Source organism: Periplaneta americana, chromosome 3, assembly GCF_040183065.1.
Source record: "Periplaneta americana isolate PAMFEO1 chromosome 3, P.americana_PAMFEO1_priV1, whole genome shotgun sequence".
In the NCBI taxonomy this organism is placed as follows: domain Eukaryota; kingdom Metazoa; phylum Arthropoda; class Insecta; order Blattodea; family Blattidae; genus Periplaneta; species Periplaneta americana.
In genome coordinates, this window is record NC_091119.1 from 69,406,653 (window position 1) to 69,430,182 (window position 23,530).

Here is a 23,530-nt window from a genome sequence, read left to right on the forward strand (position 1 = left end):
AGGGCCTAATAATTAAATAAAGACTGGGGAACGGATTATTATACACTGAAAGGTAGAGATGTTTCAAATAAGCTACTTGATTGTTTATACATATATAACACTTGCGAAAGTAGATAAAAGTTCAGTCAGGTATAAACAACTGCTGACTTCCGGACTTGATCACAATATCGAGTCTCGGAAGACTCACAACCAGTCTTTACGTCAAGGACGAGACGTAATTCAACATCGTCGTTCGGATTTTCGGCTTTGCGGGCGCTGTTAGTCTCGTTTTCTCGATTGTTGTTCCTCTCTAATCACCATATTCACTTATAAGAACTAATCGTTCCGTGCGCAGTCAGGTCAGGTTAGACAAGCTGAAACAGTCGTTTTCAAGAAGTAAAACTCTAAAATCGCTGGTAATTTAATATATAATTTTCATATCTTACAAGGCCACCGGCGTAGCTCGGTCGGTTAAGGCGTTTGCCTGCCGACCCGAAGTTGCGATCGGGTGCGGGTTCTATTCCCGCTTAGACTGATTACCTGGTTGGTTTTTTCCGAGGTTTTCCCCAAGTATAGGACAAATGCCAGGTAATCTATGGCGAATCTTCGGCCTCATCTCGCCAAATACCATCTCGCTATCACCAAATCCATCGACGCTAAATAACCTCGTAGTTGATACAGTGTCGTTAAATAATGAAAAAGTAAAGTCATATTTACAAAAAAAAACGGGCCACATAAAAAGCCATGGCGGGCTTAGACTGTACTAGACAGTCATACGGTGCCCCAGACAGCACCTAAAACAAACAGGACATCACAGTCACAAAATATACGTAGAAATCGATACCCATACATCGTATGATGTGGTTTCCTGCAACGCCTTGGACCTTGTGTACTCCGCGACGGGACTTTCATTATATTTGCGAGAGAAAATACCAGCCGGTCATACCGCAGTGCTTATACTGGTGATTTAAATCGCATGGCTGGCTGCGGTCCAATACAGCTGGTGTCAAGGTTGCCGCTGTAATTGATTATCACATCGACATAAATGACGTCTGCACATTCTCCGTGTCGTCGTCTCGCAGCTCCTTATTATCCAGGCTATACAACCCGTCGACTGCTGTACTGCATTTTCGTGCCCCTTGGAATAGGCCCTAATTCTGCTGGGTCTGCATCGATCTGCGACTCCACTTCACGATTCAAGTATGTACGTGCAGTACATGAAGCACCGCGGTGACGTTGACAAATTATGTTTGTAATGTAGGCTTCTGGAATATTCTCTTTACAGATATTTTAAACGTCATCTGTTATTTTCAAGAGGGATATTTTCGTACAATATAGAAAAATACTCAAAGCGCAAGCTAAATTCCCAAGAGTTTTCCCATCAGTCACTGTTAAATAACTGACTTGCATAAAAATTCATTATCCATACAATGCGTAGTACTTCTCGGGACAGGAAGAGTTAACTAAGAACGGGCATAAGACTGCAAATCTTAAGGATGACTCTGACATTTTTGCTTCTTACTACTAATTTTATAGTAAACAGGTCCGATATCCACAATAAACTATACAAGTTAATCAGTTGTAGTTGGAAAAAACATTTAGAGGGTACTGTTGAAATCTGCTTGGTGAGAATAGACTATAAGCACAGTCTAGTATATACAGTCGCGAAGCTCAATACGTAATAAATATGCAAACATTAGATAGTTGTTCACCACTAGGATCGCTAATATCGCCTCATTATAGGCAATGCAAAATAGTACCGTCACAGTCTATTGTTTCTAGCACCCTCAAAACTCAAGCTTCATGACTGTATATAGTAGACTGTGCTATAAGGACTCTTACTGCACTTCTTTTTCAAGGTTATTTCTTCGATATGCGGTATCCTCTGCAGACCTAAAGCATGGGGTTAAAATGCTGAAATTGATGACCCAACACATTTTTGGGAACAAAAACCTAAAACTTCTCTTACTAGTAGAGTATTTCTTTTCTTAGTCCAGATATCGTCCATTACACTAATGTGCCTTAGTATTCTGAAGTTGAAATTTGAATATAATATATTATATGTAGCACACTACAAAGCTCTGATGCTTTCACATTGAAGTCCCTCAAGACCTTAACGTACTTTCGCTTGTCTTCAAGATTGAAATGTTCATACAAGTTTGAGATGCATGTATCACTACAGGTTACATATGTTTGTACTCGTATTTACAAGTCAAATCTTTCAACAGTTTCTTTTTTCCATCTGTCTTCTATTTTGTATTACTAATCTTAGATTTTCAAGTAGGATGTTTATAACGGATTGATAAGCCTCTGCTTTAAGTTTTCTGCCAGGCTTCTGTAAAATTGGCTAGGGTTTATTTCAACTATCTTTGTCCTGCTGTGTAGCTCACTATCTTTTAAAACTTTCTGTTCTGAAGCAGAGAATTCCTCCTCAATATAAGATTCTGGCAAATGTATCATAGATTCAAAGATCTTAACAGTACAGTGTGCTTTTAAGCTTCTGGAATTGTTACAAAAAAAATTAAATTATGATTTATTTAACGACGCTCGCAACTGCCAAGATTATATCAACATTGCCGATGTGCCGGAATTTTGTTCCGCAGGAGTTCTTTTACATGCCAGTAAATCTACTGACATGAGCCTGTCGCAATTTAAGTACACTTAAATGCCATCGACCTGGGCTGGGATCGAATCCGCAACCTCGAGCACAGAAGGCCAGTGCTATAGCAACTGCGCTACCGAGGCCAACGAATTGTTCGACCTCTCATAATAAGGTCATCACAGACTACTACCATATTCTGAACAAAATCAACAGACATCGTTATTTCAGCTAAACTTTCATATTTAGATCTTTATTTACAGCCTCTTTACTTATCATTGGAGGCTTCAGTCTTGAGGCGTCGTGTAATCAGATTAACAGACCTATGAAATAGAAATACAACGACGGTCTGTAAGCTTGAAATTAACAGATCACAACTATTCTTGAGGTGCCAGACCATGGCTTTTTATAAAACAACGAATTTACACGCGTTTAAGCAAAGAATATGAGATGCCAGCCGTTACTTTTATACGAGATATCAAAATCATCATTTTGAGACATCTTACATTCTCCATTCCAAAGTGTATTAAAGATTAGTTGAACATAATATTTTCGAGTCTATCCTATATTTTTTTCGGTACGATAACAGCGAGTTTTTATTTTAGACGGTACTACAGCACTGAAGTTAATAAGAGTTACACGGTTTACTGATATATTGCCATTTTTATAACGCGGATTTGGATCTACCGTACATCTTACTGCAAGACATTTTTACGTTAGGGAAAAAACTCCTCCCCAAGTGAAATTTTATGATCAGAGGTGGAATTAAAAAGTAATGGGCATTCTCGTACTTTGAGGACAACGCACACAAAGTGGCCTACGATGTCTTAGGAACTAAATATGCTCAGTGTTCTCAATTTGAGCTGAAATACGATACTCTTAAGTGGGCTAGTCAAAGAAAGACACGTAGGTCACAGAAAAAGCCTCCCTACTTTCGAGACGGATTGGATCCAAATAGAAGGAACCCATGAAATATTTCATGTAAATGTATAGATTGTAGTATATGTATAAAATTCTAAAATATCTACTATGAAACATGGTTAACACACACAAGGTATTTCGTAACAAAGCATTCGTCCAGCAATCTGAGAACCCTCCTTCAATCCCTGTCCACCCCTTTGTGAAAACTATACTCTTGTAATGCACGCATCTCTCGCGTTTCCGGGATATTTGTGCTAATATTGTGTGACACGTGTAGTGGGTACCCTCACGAACAACTCATTCTATATTAGCGGTTCATATCGAGAGCACTCAGAAGTCAATAATGGTATGTATAAGCATTCAACGCTACAACCTTCAACATTATAGAAAATTGTGCATTTTACTGCATATTAAAATTTATATAAAAATTAACACTGGTTAGCATGAAAACGTGATGGAGCGAGAGATTAAGCAATTGTTACAGAATAACATAATAAACAAGTAAACAAGAACGTTAAGAATGAAAATTAGTACGAAAAATCAGTAAATCAGTGTGGCTTCAGCACACGCGAGAAATAGAGTATCCTATGTAGTATGATAAGTTGTGACAGTAAAACCGAGTCATTAGTTCAAGCATTTTAAGTGAAAAGAGTGCTGTCATAAAACAACTTTTAAAATTGTTATAGATTGACTATAAAAAAGAACACAAGTGTTTCAAGAAACCCAGTAAAAAGAACATTAAACAACCTCGATAATGATACAGCAATAATTTCCATAAATGAAAAACAGATGAGCTCAAAAACCGAGGACATCCATAGCTAATAACAATAAAAAATTAGCCCAATGTCGAATTATGCGTTGTTTTACATTCACTCCAATTGCTGAATTATACGCAGATTTAAATTCAGCCTAAATCCCAAATTCTAAGTACAGCAGATTTAAATTAAACCTAAATTCTCAAACTCCAAGGTTGCTTGCTCTGTAGATTATTTCGTATGAACTCCATGAAATTGATCTCTCGAACATAGTATAGTGCAATAGTTTCTTACTGCCATAGGCATATCATCGGTGATAAGAGTGAGTTATGCTGGAACACGATAATAAAGACAGGAAAACGGGAGTACTTTGAGAAAAAACCGTCAATACCGTCCTCATCAGGAGTAGGCCTAATTCCATATGAAATCTCTGAGATTTGAATTCGGGTGTAAAGCGTAGACAGTCGATAATCTGAAGTTGTTAATAAGGCATCCGGTACGAGATACGATACGATACGATATTATTCGAAATAAAAGACAATAGATACTTCGCGAGATACTATCAAATGCTTATATATTGTGTCACTTGAAATTTTGAAATTAAAACCAACCCTTTTATAGTAATGAGATGATTATTTTGATTTCGTTAATTTTATAATAATAATAATAATAATAATAATAATAATAATAATAATAATAATAATGGCTGTATTTAACCTGGCAGAGTTAAGGCCGTAAGGCCTTCTCTTACACTCAACCAGGATTAAAACTTGCTTACATAGTTGAACATACAACTGGATTGGATTTAAATAATTACATAATGATACGATTTAGGTACATAATGAGATCAAAAGAGGTGATTACATAAAAATTTACCTCATAAAATAAAAATAAACATAGTGGAATACATATTAATGTCTTTAAAATCAAATACGAATCACACAAAAACAGAAGCCGATAATTCAATAAAAAATGTACACAGTAAAAATAAAAATAAACACACTGGAATACATATTAGTATTAGGTTACAAGGAATATGATTCACATAATTACACCAGAAATCGATAATTGAATCAAATATACACAATAAAAAATACTAGACTAATAATAAAAATAATAATAATAATAATAATAATAATAATAATAATAATAATAAATAATAACACAGTGGAATACATATTGGTGTTAACTGATAAATAAACATGATTTACATGCAAATCAAGATTTCATGTATAACTCCCTGTAAAGTTGATTTGAATAATTTCGAGAGAAAAATTGTTTCGGAGCCGGGTATCGAACCCGGGACCTTTGGTTTAACGTACCAACGCTCTACCACTGAGCTACCCGGGAACTCTAACCGACACCGATCCAATTTTTCCCTCTATATCCACAGACCTCAAAGTGGGCTGACAACCGTCAAGCAACCAACTTCGAGTGCACACTAACTCCGTGTGACTTAAATTGTGGTTTTCTGTTAACGAACAGTGACGTGTATTATGCAAATCAAGATTTCAGGTATAACTCCCTGTAAAGTTGATTTGAATAATTTCGAGAGAAAAATTGTTCCGGAGCCGGGTATCGAACCCGGGACCTTTGGTTTAACGTACCAACGCTCTACCACTGAGCTACCCGGGAACTCTAACCGACACCGATCCAATTTTTCCCTCTATATCCACAGACCTCAAAGTGGGCTGACAACCGTCAAGCAACCAACTCCGTGTGACTTAAATTGTGGTTTTCTGTTAGTGTGCACTCGTGCACTCGAAGTTGGTTGCTTGACGGTTGTCAGCCCACTTTGAGGTCTGTGGATATAGAGGGAAAAATTGGATCGGTGTCGGTTAGAGTTCCCGGGTAGCTCAGTGGTAGAGCGTTGGTACGTTAAACCAAAGGTCCCGGGTTCGATACCCGGCTCAGGAACAATTTTTCTCTCGAAATTATTCATGATTTACATGATTACACAATAAAAATAAACAAAAAATAAATACAGTAGAATACATTGCATTAAATATTTGCAACGCGTTAGGTCTGACAACTCATTGTAAGATATTCTAATTTACATTTTAAAAGAAATTAAAAGTTCGGCAGCCCTTGACTTCAGGCGGCAGAGAATTCCAGTGACGAGAAGTAGCAACAGTGAAAGATGAAGAATAAAGAGATTATGTGTGGAGTGGTATTTCTAGCGTGTTATCATATTGTGACCGAATATTTAAATTAAGATAGCGAGAAAGATTGTGGAATCGGACAAATAAGTAAGAGGGAGCAGAGGTTTGCAAAATTCGGTATAAGAGAGAAAGGGAATGTAACTTTCTTCTCTCATTTAACCTGCGCCACAATAATTTAGTAGTAGTAGTATTTATTTATTTAACCTGGTAGAGATAAGGCCGTCAGGCCTTCTCTGCCCTTCTACCAGGAGATTTCAACTATAATCTATACTAATAATAACTCTGTAGCCGAAATTTTTCTGGTAATTTTCGATTTTCCAAAAATAATTGGTCCTAACATATATAATTAACCACCCTGAAACCGAAAATCGCTTTTTTGAAATTTTTGTTTGTATGTCTGTCTGTCCGGATGTTTGTTACCTTTTCACGCGATAATGGCTGAACGGATTTCGATTAAAATTAGAACATAAATTAAGTTCGTTGTAACTTAGATTTTAGGCTATATGGCATTCAAAATATGTTATTTAAAAGGGGGTTATAAGGGTGCCTGAATTAAATCGAAATATCTCCCTTATTATTAATTTTCATGAAAAATATTACATAATAAAAGTTTCTTTAAAAATAATTTCCGATAAGTTTTATTCCATGCAATATTTTCATAGGACTGATATTTCATGAGATAAATGAGTTTCAAAAGTACAATAACAACGCCATCTAAGACGGTGTAATGAAATAAAAAACAAATGACTTCGTCTATAGGGGGCCTTGGACAACAACAATCGAAAGCTATGAAACATAGCCTACAGAGAATGTTTCTGTGTTTGTATGAAGTAATATCGGAAGCTAAATTAACCGATTTGTATAATTAATTATTATTTCACAATTTGAAAGTGTAGTTTCTCTAGATGGACATAATGCTACAATGTTATCACAGTAACTTCTGAGTGAATTGAGGACAGGTAAGATTAAAATAGCTTCTTATGCACAGAAAACTTGATAGGCTATTCTGTATATTCGTTTCCTGTATTTCTTAAAATAATGTTTATGTAAGTTACATCCGTTATCAACACACTTTTTATATAATATAATATAATACATAATATAATATAATACATAATATAATATAATATAATATAATTTAATTTAAGTTATTTGTTATTTGAAGGGTTCAGAACCATAATGGGCCAAGCGCCATTTATTGAATACGTAGAAAACAAGGGTTAAAATTAAGTTATGACCATAATTCAATGGAAACATATAGCAAGTAAAATAAAGTATACACATTAAATCTAAATGATGTCAATGTTCATTAAACTATGGTTGCATGTAATAAAAATTAAGAAACATGTTAAAGGAATTGTCATTGCACCAAATGAGTGGTCTCTGGACCAAAATGATCGAATTTTAATTATTTAAATACAATTTAAATTAAGTAACATATTAAACGATTTATCCTTCTATCAAACACGAATGTTCCCTGGATCAAATGTCCTATTTTAATTATGTAATTACTTTATATTTATTTCTAACGGGTGCAGCGGAGCGCACGGGTACGGCTGGTATGAAGAATAAAATTACAATTATTATTAAATTTACAATTGCAATTACAATAAAAATCGAAGTACGAAAAGATTACCTCACTAATTAAAGCTAGATAATTTATCTTAGAAAAACAAAGAATATTTCATATTTACTGAATTACAAATTAAACCTAGAATAACAAAATTGTATAGTGATGAAATTACTGGATACTGAAATATTCTGTGATAGATTAAGGAAACTATTTACAAGAAATCAATTACTGACCAAGTGCCAAGTAAGTTTGCGTTCGAATTCAATTTTATTTTGAAAGAAGGCGAAATGTGATCATAGTAGCGGACATTACAAATGAAACGAATACATGCATTATGAACACGGTGCAGTTTATGGGATTATTCACCCTGAGATCACCGAATAAAGCGTCACAATAATCGAAATGGGGCATGGTAAGAGTCTGTACACGCGTCTGCTTTAATTTAGTTGGATAGTGGTACAGCCTTTTTAACGAGAGAAGGGTGGAAAATACTTTCTTGCATGTGTGTTTGATATGCGTGTCCCAGGTAAGGTTAGATTCAAAATGAACTCCCAAGTTTAACATTGAGGTTCGTATATATCTCGTATTTTATGAGGTTGTGCTTCGGCCTCCCGATAAACGTCTTCGGGACCCAGAATTGTCCCGTATTTTTTGTATTTCTATTTAACATTATTATTCTTAAATTTAAAACACATGATTACCAAGAAAGCGACAGCTCTCTTTCATAAAAATACCATACCAATTAGCAATACTGTCATGTTGCAAGAACAGTGCCACAAGAGGACGTGGTAATAACTATACTAGTATTGAAAGACTGTTTTTCCGGATGAACATCTTATGGGAAAACAAAAAGAATAGGTTATCTGTAAAAACTGTGAAAGCTATGCTCATTGTTGAAGTGTTTTTTTTTTTCAATAAGAACTGTGTGGAAATTCATAACTTGGTACAACATAAACATTCATTAGGCCTACTTGAGAAAACACATTCGTCTGAGAATTACATAAATATCACAGAGAATACCAATGATTTGGTATTGTTCAAAGTTCAATTTTAATATTGCTATACCCTATATAATTAATCTATGTTCTTTTCCGTTTGCTGATGTTCGTAAATAAGAAAAGAAATAACATCTGGCTGGTTTATTAAAAAATAACCGAAACTTATTTAACACAAGTATAGGTAATTCGTTATCTTGTGAAACCAAATGCAGCTTATAGCAAGAACTTTTTGGTGGGAGTAAGTGAGCTAGCTAGATGCAACTGGAAGCATAGCGAGCATCTCAGTCCACTTTTTACTTCCCCTCACGCGCAGGTATGTTTCACACGATAACGAATGACCCATACTGGACACATAAATTGCTGGTTTTTCTCTGAACAAGAACTTCTTTTATCGTCACTATCCCCGATCTATCTAATTTCAGTGAACTCAGACTGTAGATGTGTTTGTCTACTGATATGGATCTGTGCTAGGGCGTGGGTTCCATTCCCTCTTGGACTGATCACCTACTTCAGGTTTTTCGAGGTTCTTCCCAACTATAAGGCTTAAGTCGGATAATCACATGGCGAATCCTCTGCTTCATCTGGTCAAATACCATTTCGCTATCACCAATTCCATAGATGATAAATAACTTAGTAGCTGATACAGCGTCGATAAGTAACCGATTTCTAAAACCGAGAAATCTAAATAAATCTCTATGATTGGAAAACCATCAGGCACTAAGTTCACCTTACACTTCTGTTTCCACAGTATCACGAGTAACTTCAGAGTAAACCTTCCACGTCGAAACGTTGTAGTTTATCTCTTGTAGCTCGAGCATATACGTTTCAGGTAAAAAAGGTCAATATATTATTACAGGATCAGTTTCAAGTCAAGATGTGAAATTCCTATGTACCAAAAGATACGTTTCAGCACTGGCTAACCAGTGGAATTGAAGGGTTCAGAGCCATAGTGGGCCAAGCACCATTTATTAAAAACGGAGAAAGCAAGGGTTAAAGTTAAGTGAATGCCATAGTTTAATGAAGATTGACATATCATTTAGTTTTAATGTGTATATTTTATATTACTTGCTATATGTTTCCATTGAATTATGGTAATATCTTCATTTTAACCCTTGTTTTCTAGGGTTTTAGTAAATGGCGCTTGGTCCACTATAGTTCTGAACCCTTCAATTATGTTAAGAGAAAATTAGAGTATCTCGAGGAAACCTCTACACCATCCTTTGCCTGCAAAGACTGTATTGCATTTACTGTGATTTAAACCCAAAAAGAATATCTATGTGCAAACAGGCAGGTGCAATACTGGACAGTCCTCGTGCTGCGATGTTAGCGAATGTAAAACTTCAATCTGAAGTAGCTAGTTCCGAGTTGTCGGCTAGAAACATATTTCAGTTTCTCATTAATTTAAGCATACACCACAACTAATACCACGCTCTTTTAGATGAGGCAGCGTGCATCAAGAGGAAAATATCCTCCATCTCCGGGTATTAGAGAGCATGGATGTCGCCCGAGAGAATTAGTTTTCTGCAATTACGTTACACTATTACTGAGACACGAACCGGAATACGCTACTTCTACGCCTCAGAGCTATCTGCAGCCCACGTTGCAGTTAGATTTCAATTACTTTAATTGGTATAAGAAGTGCTGCAAAACTCAAACTGAATTGTGCCTCTGGCGTGAGACAGATACCGCACAGTGTACAAGCAACAATATAGGCCTACATAGTGGAAGTGGAATAACCTGCAGGTCTTGAGAGCAAACAGATCATGTTGTATGTGACGGAAACGTGTGCTACCTTAGTGGTGAAAAGTTCATACTTTTCTCAGAAAAAAAAATTGTTTCTTCCCCCCAAATGTTTAACACAGTCTCATTCTGTTGTAACTATTGCGAATATGATTGTGATTTCTGTCCACATCGATAGAAAATCTAATAAGTAATCATTTATCCCTTTGGCTATTCGATAGCGTGGATAGTTACTTAAAAAAGGCTTTTAAGGAACCCGGATATTCATTGCCGCCCTCACATAAGCCAGTCATCGGTCCCTATCCTGAGCAAGATTAATCCACTCCCTACCATCATATCCTAACTCCCTAAAATCCATTTTAATATTATCCTCCCATCTACGTCTCGGCCTCCCAAAAGGTAATTTGTTTTTTCCCTCCGGCCTCCCAACTAACACTTTATATGCATTTCTGGATTCGTCCATATGTGCTACAGGCCCTGCCTATCTCAAACGACTGGATTTAATGTTTCTAATTATGTCAGCTGAAGAATAAAATGCGTGTAGTTCTGCGTTGTGTAATTTTCTCCATTCTCCTGTAACTTCATCACTCTTAGCCCCAAATATTTTCCTAAGAACTGTATTCTCAAACGTCCTTAATCTCTGTTCCTCTCTCAAAGTCAGAGTCCAAGTTTCACAACCATACAGAACCGGCAATATAACTGTTTTATAAATTCTAACTCTCAGATTTTTCGACAGAAGACTAGATGATAAAAGTTTCTCAACCGAATAATAACAGGCATTTCCCATATTTATTCTGCGTTTAATTTCTTCTCGAGTTTAATTTATATTTGTTACTGTTGCACCAAGATATTTTAATTTTTCAACCTCTTCAAAAGATAAATCTCCGATTTTTATGTTCCCATTTCGTACAATATTCTGGTCGCGAGATATAATCATATAATTTGTCTTTTCGGGATTTACTTCCAAACCTTTCGCTTTACTTGCTTCAAGTAAAATTTCCGTGTTTTCCCTAATCGTTTGTGAATTTTCTCCTAATATATTCACGTCATCCGCAGAGAAGCTGATGTAACTCGTTCAATTCCAAACCTTTTTCTGTTATCCTGAACTTTCCTAATGGCATATTCTAGAGCGAAGTTAAAAAGTATAGGTGATAGTGCATCTCCTTGCTTTAGCCTACAGTGAATTGGAAAAGCATCAGATAGAAATTGGCCTATACGGACTCTGCTGTAGGTTTCACTGAGACACATTTTAATTAATCGAACTAGTTTCTTGGGAATACCAAATTCAATAAGATTATTGTATAAAACGTCTCTCTTAACCGAGTCATATGCCTTTTTGAAATCTATGAATAACTGATGTACTGTACTCTTATAAGCTTACTCCCATTTTTTTTTCCAATATCTGTCGAATACAAAAAAATCTGATCAATAGTCGATCTATTACGCCGAAAACCACACTGATGATCCCCAATAATTGCATCTACGTATGGTGTTAATCTTCTCAAAAGAATGCTGGACAAAATTTTGTAGGACGTCAACAAAAGTGATATTCCTCGAAAGTTACCACAGTTAGTCTTTTCCTCCTTCTTAAAAACAGGTGCTATTATGGACTCCTTCCATTGTTCTGGTACAATTTCATTCTCCCAATTAGCAAGTACAAGTTAATAAATTTCGCTAGATAATGCGCTTCCACCCCCTTGTATTAATTCTGCTGGAATTTGATCGATTCCTGGAGATTTGTACTGTTTCAGATTTTCTATCGCAATTTCGACTTCAGAAAGTGTGGGTTCTGGTATAATTGGTTCAGCAGTTTGTATTTGAATTTCGTCCTGACGAAGTATAATAACAATACTAATAATAATAACAATAATAACAATAATAAAACAATTACTATTATCATTACTAGTATTATTATTACTAATATTATTATTATAATAATATTACTATCATCAGCATTATTATTATTATTATTATTATTATTATTATTATTATTATTATTATTATTATTAGAAAACGACTAAAACGTATCCAAGAATATCATTTTAACAATATAGTGTAATTTTAGAAACTAAAGTAGGTAACATAAGTTTCGAGTGCACACCAACTCTGTCCTCAATTGCACCACTATTCTCAGACACGAAGGTCTATTTTCTGGCCGACAACAGTGGGAGGAGATTTATAGTAAATTTTAGTCTCTCTTCTGACGAGTAATCAAAATCTTTTCTTTTCTTATCAATTTAATTAAAGTTCTCCCGACAGCAATTCTGCGAGAGTCAACGCTAGAGGATGCGACCAAATGATACACTGGCGAAAGGGTTTCCTTAGTCACGATTTCATCTCAAGCAAGCAGACGGTTGGACGCAGTTAAGTCTAAGATTTAGTGCTGCTTAGAAGCCATGGTCGTGGGTTGGAATCTCGTCTACGACATGAATGCTTGACGACTACCCCCACCTGGGAGACTTGCCATTGTCCCGAGTCCACACACCACGAAGCTCCACAATGTATCTGTCCAGTGTGAAGCAGATAAAACTGAAGTATGACAACGAGAAGGGAAAAGGACAAGAAGGAGGGGGGAGTGAAAGGAGAAGGAGAAAAAGAACAATATTGAACAAAGAAGAATAAAGTCACCGACTTCGAATTGAGCAGTAGATGAAGTGAATCTATACATGAAATTGTTTTTTATCCGTTTTCTAAATGTAATAGTTGCAAAAATCTGTATTTTCACTTTACTTAGGAATGAGAAAAATATGGAGTTTCTATATTTAATTTTTGAGGTTCACAAGGGCTTTGAAGTTTCTTAAAATTATAATTTTTTTGCATCTTTGGATATTTGTTCTACTATTTTGTTTTCCATTACATAGCTAATGAATTGCTGTAAAATCACACATTTAAACTTTATTTGGAAGACTAAATTGGGGTTGCAGTATACAGTATTTTTGAGAGGATCCAACGGGAAAAAATACATAGTATTTTACATAAAATATCACAAAAATTCCATTTCAGCCCATTTATTTTTTTAGTTAGAATTTATTCTTGTTTTTTTTTTTTTTTATTTCTTTCTGAGTGGTAACTAAATCAACAGGTCCAATTATCATCCTTCTTTTTGTTCTTTGCTCTAGTAAAACATTCTTTCTTGTTTTGGAACACGGCAGTCTTTATCACAATTAGGCCTACAGTATTAATTTGTTTTTGCATTTTCAATTGCATGTATCAAATAATTAGTTTGCTTCTTCTTTGATTTTGCAATGTTGTCATTTTAGTTGTCGCCACTATGTTGTTTCTTACAAGGCTTCATTAAGTTTGTGTATTGATCATGGTAAGCATGAATCAGTTTAATATTCTTGTATGACTGACTTTCGGAATGTGTGTCTTTACCTGGATTTCCTTAGTTTTGATAGCAACTCTTTCTAAATCTCTTTTAACAGTAGATTCTTTTGATTAGAAGTCAGATTTTAATTCTTTTTTGACCCATAGATAATATTTCATTTCGTCATGAATGTATAGGTAATTGTGATGGGTTCAGCCCCTCTGGCATTGCGAATATAGGGTAGAAGGTCAGATTCCTTGTATAAATTAGAGATATTCTGATTTAAATACCCTGCAACATAAGAAGAATGAATTTCCATTAATTCTGTTATATTAATTATATCATACCTAAGAGTTTTATGATTGTTCCCAATTTTCTTATAAATTGAGGTTTTTGTGACACTTCAAGTTAAAACAACAGAGGACCAAAAATATGCAGTCTTTTAACATGTATTTTTGACATGTGCCTGGTATTCTGTTCAGACTAAATCACTGGAGAATGTTCTCCGTTAAAAAATCTGAACCTCAAAATTTTGTGAAAATTTCAAAATATGATGCTCTTGGGGCAGCTCTAAATATTAATCTAGAGAAAATATATTCTGCATTGTTCTCTATGATATCACCCCACAACTTTTCGCTGGTATTACATTTTGATTCCATAAACTTCATATCTTCACTCCACCCTATTGTGCAGTTATCAGTGCTGAAACTTTTACAAAATTGATGCATTGCGTGACACACAGAGACTTACTTTGTAGCCATAGAGCAACAAATAAAATATTCCTTGTGGCTGTAATAAAGTTTGATACAAATAAAACATAATATCCAGAAGAAATGACCGATTCCAAAAACTAGACCGAGCATGTATGAGAAATGAGTGGCGTTGGCACCATGAAGGAAATGACTCATGCGCTCGGGTTCAATACGCTTTCTTTGGAACTACTGTATAATTTAGTGCTCAACAGTACCGGTAGTCGTGGTGTTAACTGGGCGTCTTCCAATTGTGTTCCATGTGTGTTCTGTCACGGTGTTACTAACCACGAGGGTAACATAACACACGCCAAGAAAAAGGAGTGTAGTCGAACTTCTTTAAAAGAATATTAATTATGTAAACACAAATGAACACCAAACAAATAAGACTGAATAAAATATTTGGAGACTAGGTGTCTATATTCTTACATTCCACTTACAAGTCTATGAAGAAAAATAGATCAAAATCACTGGATATGATGTAGCGTAAATCGCCATTTTAGTTAATTTTCTGAAATTTTACATTTTCTAGTAAATTATTATTATGTTTCAAGGAGAAAATCATCTTTAAAGTCTATACTTAACGTATGAAATAATTATTGATGTTTAAGTTTGGAGTATGAACAAAGTATGTCAATTAAATAAAATGAATCTAATGTTACACCTCGAGTGTGAACAGAATCTATCACTAGTTTAAGAGAATTTATGACAGCGGTGACCAAAGCGGATGTCGTGATTACATCGTGTAATCACAGACACTCAAACGGGTACGAGGAGTTTCCTGTACATTGCTGTGTGTGTCATTCACGTACTGAAGGCAAGCAGTGGCGGTATCATGTCGCTCTACAAACTCTGTCTCTACAACAGCGGTGACCAAACTGGATATCGTGATTACATCGTGTAATCAAAGACATTCATACTGGTAAGGGGACTTTCCTGTACATTGCTCTCTGTTTCGCTCACGTACTTAAGGTTAACAGTGTCGGTACCATGTCGCTCTACAAACACTCTGTCTCTACGAGCAGGAACAGAAGGTTTCGTACAGAATGGGAAGAGGAATTTATTCGCTGTACTGTCGGAGAAAATGTAATATGTTGCTTTGCTCAACGGTTAAATTATGTGGTATATAGAAGCGACATTACAGAGCATTAAGCTGAATACACAGACATAACAGGTAGTATTATTATTATTATTATTATTATTATTATTTATCAGCAAGTGTTACCATAATTCTTATATACGCGCCTGAATATGTAGGCCTACATCTTCCCTTGAAGAATAAAATAATTACTAGACTACGCTATATCTCCATTTTAATTTTTTTTTAATCTTTTGATGATTTATCAGTTATTTACTAGTTATTGATTTAATAATAATAATAATAATAATAATAATAATAATAATAATAATAATAATAATAATAATAATAATATTGATAGCAGCAGTAGTAATAATAATATAGAGAAACTGATTGAATATTACGTGCTAGTGTAGTAATGAGAACTGAAATCAGCCATAAATCATCGTCACGAAGAGAAAGATTACAAATAAAATGTAAGGAAGCCAGCTATCGAGTGGCGAACGAAATAGCTCGTTCTCTTAAGCCTTCCAACGGAGGAGAGTTTTTTAAAAGCGTAATGATCAAGGTGGCTGAAATAATTTGTCCAACGAAAGTTGTTAATTAATTTTGAAAAACTGTGCTTTCTCGACTAAATATCCAGAAGAGAATTAAGAAAACAAAAAAAAAAAAAAAAAAAGCAAGAAAATTTATTTATATATAATTTTATTGGCTCTTGATGACAGTAGTGGTATTACAGCAAAGCTTCTATTAGTGGGTTGACGAAATCAATGTTAGTGCACGAACAACCACTGGTTGTAGTTTTCATGCCAAGTACCTCTCCCCCGTCTCTTTACTTCATAGACTGTCTCACGTGTGTCCGAGTTTTGGTCACCGCTGCGATAAACAAACAGCATGCCATAATTCATTTTTTGATGTCATGGATGCTTGTAAACGTGTTATATCCTACAAGTCTATAAATCAATCCTTTACATAATCGCTATACTTTCTATATCCTTCATAATTAAAGTACCAGTAAATATTAGTAAATATTCTGTACTTGGAAATCGAATAGAGAGAAAAAGTGATAGACGAATGAGAGAGATGGAGGGATACTTAGACAGATACGAGATAGAGGGAAATAACAATCAGGAAACTGAAGTATCATGGATGTTGAGAACATATTCGTGAATATTTAAAAATAAAATTTTGTAACACACCACTTGACTTATTTTCTGTATTCTTCGTACAATGGGCAATGAAAGTGATTTACACAAAATACGAGCACGGTGCAGGCTTTTATACCTTCTATGACCAGTTTCACCGGGACAGTCTCGGTATTTAGTACTTCGTCCCGGTGTTATTAAAAGTTTTCTTGGAGCTGGAAAATGTCCAGGTTTCCTGAAACAGTGTTTCCTTGCATTGGTGAAAATTTTGTGAAAGCGATTTTATTTTTCTCTCGAAATGTAATACGATTCACTGAAAATATGTTAGCAGCTCCGTATAGGATCCACAATTCATAACAACTGTTAGAGCATGGGTGTCCAAACGCCTATAGAACCGGGAGATATTGCACTTCAAGCGTGCTCTGCTAAGGTCAATAACTTTCCATGTAAAATAGGAAAAACGACCTTAAAGAATATGCGCTGCGGGTTGCTTACGCCAGGGATTACCTCGTACGAGTTACAATAAATGGACATCTATGTGTTAGAGCATGGTCGACACCCCTGCTTTGAAAAATTTACCTAATAAATTAGACAAAGACCAGCAGTGTATTACAAGCACTTCATCTCAATTTGTAACTTATACCAATGCTTTTTCATTAATTGTGTGGAGTACATCAAGAAATTGACTCCATATGATGAAAAACTCAAATTATTTGATTAGACCACTCTCAAGAAGAAATTAGTGCGGGATGAAGTAGAAAAGAGTATAAACATTTTCTCGACAAAGTATAAAGCACTGTCAGAAAATGTCAGCGAAAATTTGTTGCTTGATGTGTTCACTCAAATAGGCCTATAAGAAACTGCAAATATTAATCCGAGTCAAAGGAATGTGAAAAAAGAAATGCGACTGACAGCTGAAATTGTATTGCATGAAAGTGTAAAGAAAACATTATTACTTTGGACATTTTAGTTGCTGAGTAGCCTATTTATTGTGTCTTCCAGGGAGCAAGGCAAGTCTAGAAAGTATTTTCAAACTTATGAACATTTATTAGACTGATAAAAAAAACGTGCTTCCCTAAATTTAATTACAACATTAACTGTTAAAACTCATTTTAATCTCTCGTGTCGACTTCTACACTTTGTTACAAACTCAACAGGAAATGTCACAAATCTAGAGTTCTGATAAGTACACGCAACATACATTATTAAAGGGTTATTTTTCGACGCTTTATCAACTCTCATTTTTACCTAGCGTCTGAGTGAGTCGAAGTTGATAATACCAGCGAAATGAATCCAGAGCCGAAAGTTACCCCGCATTTGCTCTTAATGGGGTGAGGAAAAAAACGTCAACCGGATAACTTGTTGTATTACTGTTGTTTCATTAGAATTAGAATAGAGCAGATTTAATACTTTTATCATTATTTCTTCTATCACAACAACATAAATTTGCAGTTCTAATTGCCTGAATTTCTATTTGTAAAATTTGTGTTTTATATCTCGTATCCGAGAATTTTTTTTTCCCCAAAATCTGGTCCTCCTGTCTATGATGGAAAATCCAAACGGAAAGGAGAGACAAGATAATAGAGGGAAGAAAGAGCATAAGGAAGGAAAAGAAGACAAGAAATTATAAAAAAAAAGAGGATAAAAGATGAGAATTTTCGAAAGATTAAAGAACGAATGAAAATTAATACAAAAAATATTAAAACAATGGAAGAGAAAGGATAAGGAAAGGAAAGAAAAATATCCGCCTCGGGAGACAAAGCCCTGCGCTCCAGAATACCAATCATGTAGAAAGACCGGCCGGTGAGTTAGTGGCTTTCATCATTGACGTACTGTAAAATACCACAGAGCGCTCTTGCGCAAGTCGATGCATAAAAGAATCGCCTCGGCGGATGCACGAGCAGCTTGAGCAATGTCTTCATTGCACCATTAAATGAAGTTCAGCATGCTGCATTGATTCGACCTCACTGTTATATTCCTTTTAAAGCTCGAAGTACATCATTATTCGACACCGCCTCTATTCAAAGATATGAAATAGTACAGGCGCTGTTACGGTTTGTGTTGAATTCCTGATTAGGTTTGTGGTTTCGAGACCACGTAGTCATGAGTAACCTTTACATCTCGAGAAGCAAATGTGTTCGTTTCCAATTCAGAGATCATGAAAATTTTAAAATAAAAAAAATCTAATTTAACACCTTAAATATAATGTATTAGGCTACAGTGTGTGCGCTTATATAAAGGCACATAAGGATACTTGTAAACAAACTAAAATTCTTCTCAATAGTTTTCGTTCAAGATCTCTTGAATCTACGGATTCTGTACTGAAATATCAAATTATACCTAATATTAAATAATTTCTAACATGACTGTAAATAGAGCAATGGTGGTTTTTACATTTAGATTCCAATCGGAACGTAAATTCTACCTATCTTCCATAGACTGATCCAAATCACGCTTACAATGCGTTACACTGCTCCGTCGATACAGAAGAAAGCCATTGTCTACCTACTTTAGACTAAGTCCCCTGTAATCGGCAAGCATCATGTTTTGGTAGAGCATGAAAGTCGAGGAATATTATAGACAAGAAAATATCGATCATATGGGAATGGGTAGTTATCATTATCAAAAATGAATCTGGCACAACATTAATACAAGTTAATTTTATTTCCTAGAATACATCTATAAAATACAATAATAAATAAATAAATATAAATAAAAACTAAATAAATAAGGAAACTAAGAAAGAACGAAAGATAAAAAGAGAAAGAAAGAACTATTACCACAGTCTAGTATATACAGTCACGAAGCTTGAATTGTGAGGGTGCTAGGAACAATAGACTGTGCCGGTACTCTTTCGCATTGTCTGTAATGAGGCGATATTAGCGATCCTAGTGGTTAGCAACTATCTATGGATGCATATTTACTACGTATTGAACTTCTTGACTATATATAGTATATTGTGCTATTACCTTAAACTCTCCAGCAATATCCTTAATATTTGTTCGGTTTTCAAGGCGTTGAATAATAATGTATTTACTTTGTGACAAATACTCAAACGTAAACGTGTTTGTGACACGATGCTTTACCGGTATGCGGGGGCTTGGATTCTCGTCACAACAGACCACGTTGTATTGTTTTGCTGCTTTCATTAGACTCAAACGCATTCTACTAAATGGCGGAGCAGTGTATTTCAGAAGCTGACCTCGTGTCACGGTCACAATGTAACAAAAAATCCTCAGACACTTGCGTTTGAGACTCGTATTCGGGAAGTCCCGGGTTCAAACCCCGGTGTCAGCCAACCTGAATGAAGGAATCACGAAAAAAAAACTCAATCTATCATACTACATATTTCCGGTTATACAGACAAATGCCGAGTTGGTAACCAATTTCCAAGAAAAACAGATCCATAACCCTCTGACAATGTGGATATGGAGAAGAATGAAGAATGTGAAGTGGACAGACAGAATAAGAAATGAAGTTGTGTTGCAAAGAGTGGGTGAAGAAAGAATGATGCTGAAACTGATCAGAAAGAGAAAAAGGAATTGGTTGGGTCACTGGGTGAGAAGAAACTACCTACTGAAGGATGGACTGGAAGGAATGGTGAACGGGAGAAGAGTTCGGGACAGAAGAAGATATCAGATGATAGACGACATTAAGATATGTGAATCATATGCGGAGACTAAGAGGAAGGCAGAAAATAGGAAAATTGGAAACCGAAGAGATGAATGCAAATTGTAAGAAAATAAGGAAGACATAAGGAAGTAAGATGAATGCAAGACGAAACAAAGGTGAATAAAGAATAAAAAAGAGGAATGGAGAATAAAAGGAATATGACCAACTGGTGGAGATGGAGGCAAGAAGAGAAAATGAAGTAAACGTGAAGGAAGAGGAGAGAGAGAAAGAGAGAGAGTGAGCTGGGATGGAGCAGCGTTTTAATTATTCGCAATTAAGGCTGATTCACAATAAGCCGGGAACGGAAAGACAACAAGAACGAGAACGGAAATAATGTTAAAATCAATGTATTTAAATGTAAGCATTCACAATAATTAATTGTGAATGCTCATATTTGAATACATTTATTTTAACAATATTTCTGTTCTCGTTCTCGTTGTCGTTTTCATTCCCGGTTTATTGTGAATCAGGCTATTAAAAAATATCAACGATATTATCTACTCCACAGGTTAAGTTGTTGAAGTTCATTCGCTCGCAATCTCTGTTCTATGACTGATGTAACCTGCCGCTAGTCTGAGAAGACTATGGAGTACCACCATTACATCGCTCAGGCTGCTATTACACTATCAAAGTTCTTTGGCAAAGAATATGATAAAATATTTTATCAAAGATCTTTGATAAAATATAGGATTTGGTGTATATTACACTACATAAAATATTTTATCAAAGATAACCTAAAACTAGGAACAAACGTTCACCTAACATTTGTTCCACAACAGTTAATACGTGTTCCGAGGATTTGTTGATGCTAATATTTACGCGTTAAGTTTATAACACCATGAATGAAGAACAGTATAATGCTTGTTCAGCTACAATTAGTTCAATTATTACAAAAGCATTTTATTGAAAAAGAAACTGAAAAAGAAACGCCTGTAGGTTACACCAAGGAAAATATACTATTTCCTTTGGGTTAAATCGTGGATTGCAAAATGTGATAAGAGAGGTATCCATCAGAACTTTTTGAAAGAGCTACAATTCGAGGACTTGAAAAGTTATACAAATAATTATATTATTATAATATAATAGGCCTTTTGTATTACACATATTTATTTACAACATTTAATTTCCTTCACACTCCGATATCAGAATTTTTGTGATAGCAACAGTCCAGTTATATTTGCATTCCGCCATATTTGTTTCAAGGTATAGAAATCTTATCAAAGATAACAAGATGCACTTACATTGTATGAAAGATCTTTTATCAAAGAAACTTTTATAAAAGAAACCCCATTACAATGTCATATATTTTATATCAAAGAACTTTGATAGTGTAATAGCAGCGTCAACTGCTCGATGTAAAGCAGACTGCGCTGGTCTCTCTCAAGAGATGTTTATTTTACAGGTACTGGCTCGTAAATGCTCGTTCGTCACGCGACACAGCCCGCGGTGATCTCGTGGGTATTGGAGCTCCGGCCGGCAGCGACGAGCAACTCAGCTCGTGCTAACAATCTACGAGGCATGAACAAATTGTACGTCGGCTACAACAGAGCTGACATTTCATTCAAGCATCACGACGTGCTATGAAGAAGAAACAAAAGTAGGCAACATTAATAAAGCAATCTACACTGTCAACCATAAGACAAGTCTTGCCGTCCGAAAGCACGCGCTCGAAATTGTTCAATGAACTCGACCTGATGTCGGAGCCGAGGTTGAAATGAAGTCCAGTACAACAGATAAGTAAAGACAACTTTTGGTAATTATATGTGAATATTTTCGGCAATCATTATTTTATTGGTTCGTACATTCCATCTTTCCTCTTCATCAGTACCAAAAGAAACAATTAGGGCCGTATTCACAGACATTCCAGCGCGGGCTTCCGGTGGATCAGCGAACTAACGTTTTTCGTATTCATAAACCAGTGTTAGCGATATGATATGATATATATATGCGATGCGATGCGATACGATATGATATGAATCTCGTACAAGTAACCAGTCAATAGCCGGGGCTAGTCTAGCATGCTCGTAGCGCGGACTAGCGAAATGTCTATGAATAGCACCCTTATTGTTCATTATTAGGGCTAGGACCTATAAATCATGAAAAATGTCCTAAAAACAATAAATTTATGAACTAAAAATCTTTCAAAAATGCCCTAAAATTGATCTTACATAATTGGCTTAGTAGGAATATTAATATTTAGACTTTTAATTAAATTAAATTCTAGTACCAACATTTAAGTTTTCATTTAATTTTACATATTTTTTCTAAGTAGTACACATTAATTATTTTACCTGATGTAGTTCCATGTAGTCCATCACAAGGCCACAATTATCCGGAACTAGCAGGTATAGAAGAGTCTATATTGAAGGGGTGGTTGGACTGATCCATTACGTGGGGGTGTATTACGTTAAAATGACAATATTTGCGTAGAAAAACAATTAAAATAATATACAAAATAATGGGTATTAATTGAAAAAAATATGTAGAGAAAATATCAAAGGAAATAAATAATATTTTACATTAATAATGGGGATTTATGGCCAAAATTAAATTAAAATACCCCAAAAATGACCGAATAAAACAAAAAAATGCTCTTATGAGTTGAATGAGACAAAAATGCAAAAAAAAAATCCCTAACAAATATGTTTATCATATAACATATAAATACTAAAGCAGCAGGGGAAGCAAAAGGAGGGGGAGAAAAAAGAAGAGAGAAGAAAAAGAAGATGAGAGAAGAAAAAAGGAAAGAAGAAAACAGAAGAAGAAGAAATAAGAGGAGAAAAAAGAAAAATGGAGAATGAAAAAAGGAAAAGAAGAGAAAGAGAAAGAAGAAAAGAAAAGAGGAGCAGAGA

At 35.2% G+C, this 23,530-nt stretch overlaps 1 protein-coding gene and 1 non-coding gene across 3 annotated transcripts in view; one reads left to right on the plus strand and one right to left on the minus strand.

The window, feature by feature from the left end:
* LOC138696140 (restin homolog) overlaps window positions 1–23,530 on the minus strand; it is a 921,493-nt gene that overhangs the window by 809,032 nt on the left and 88,931 nt on the right. The gene's annotated exons all lie outside the window — the stretch shown is intronic.
* Window positions 6,100–6,171, plus strand: TRNAN-GUU (transfer RNA asparagine (anticodon GUU)). The gene has a single exon. It is a non-coding gene; the product is annotated as a tRNA-Asn (tRNA).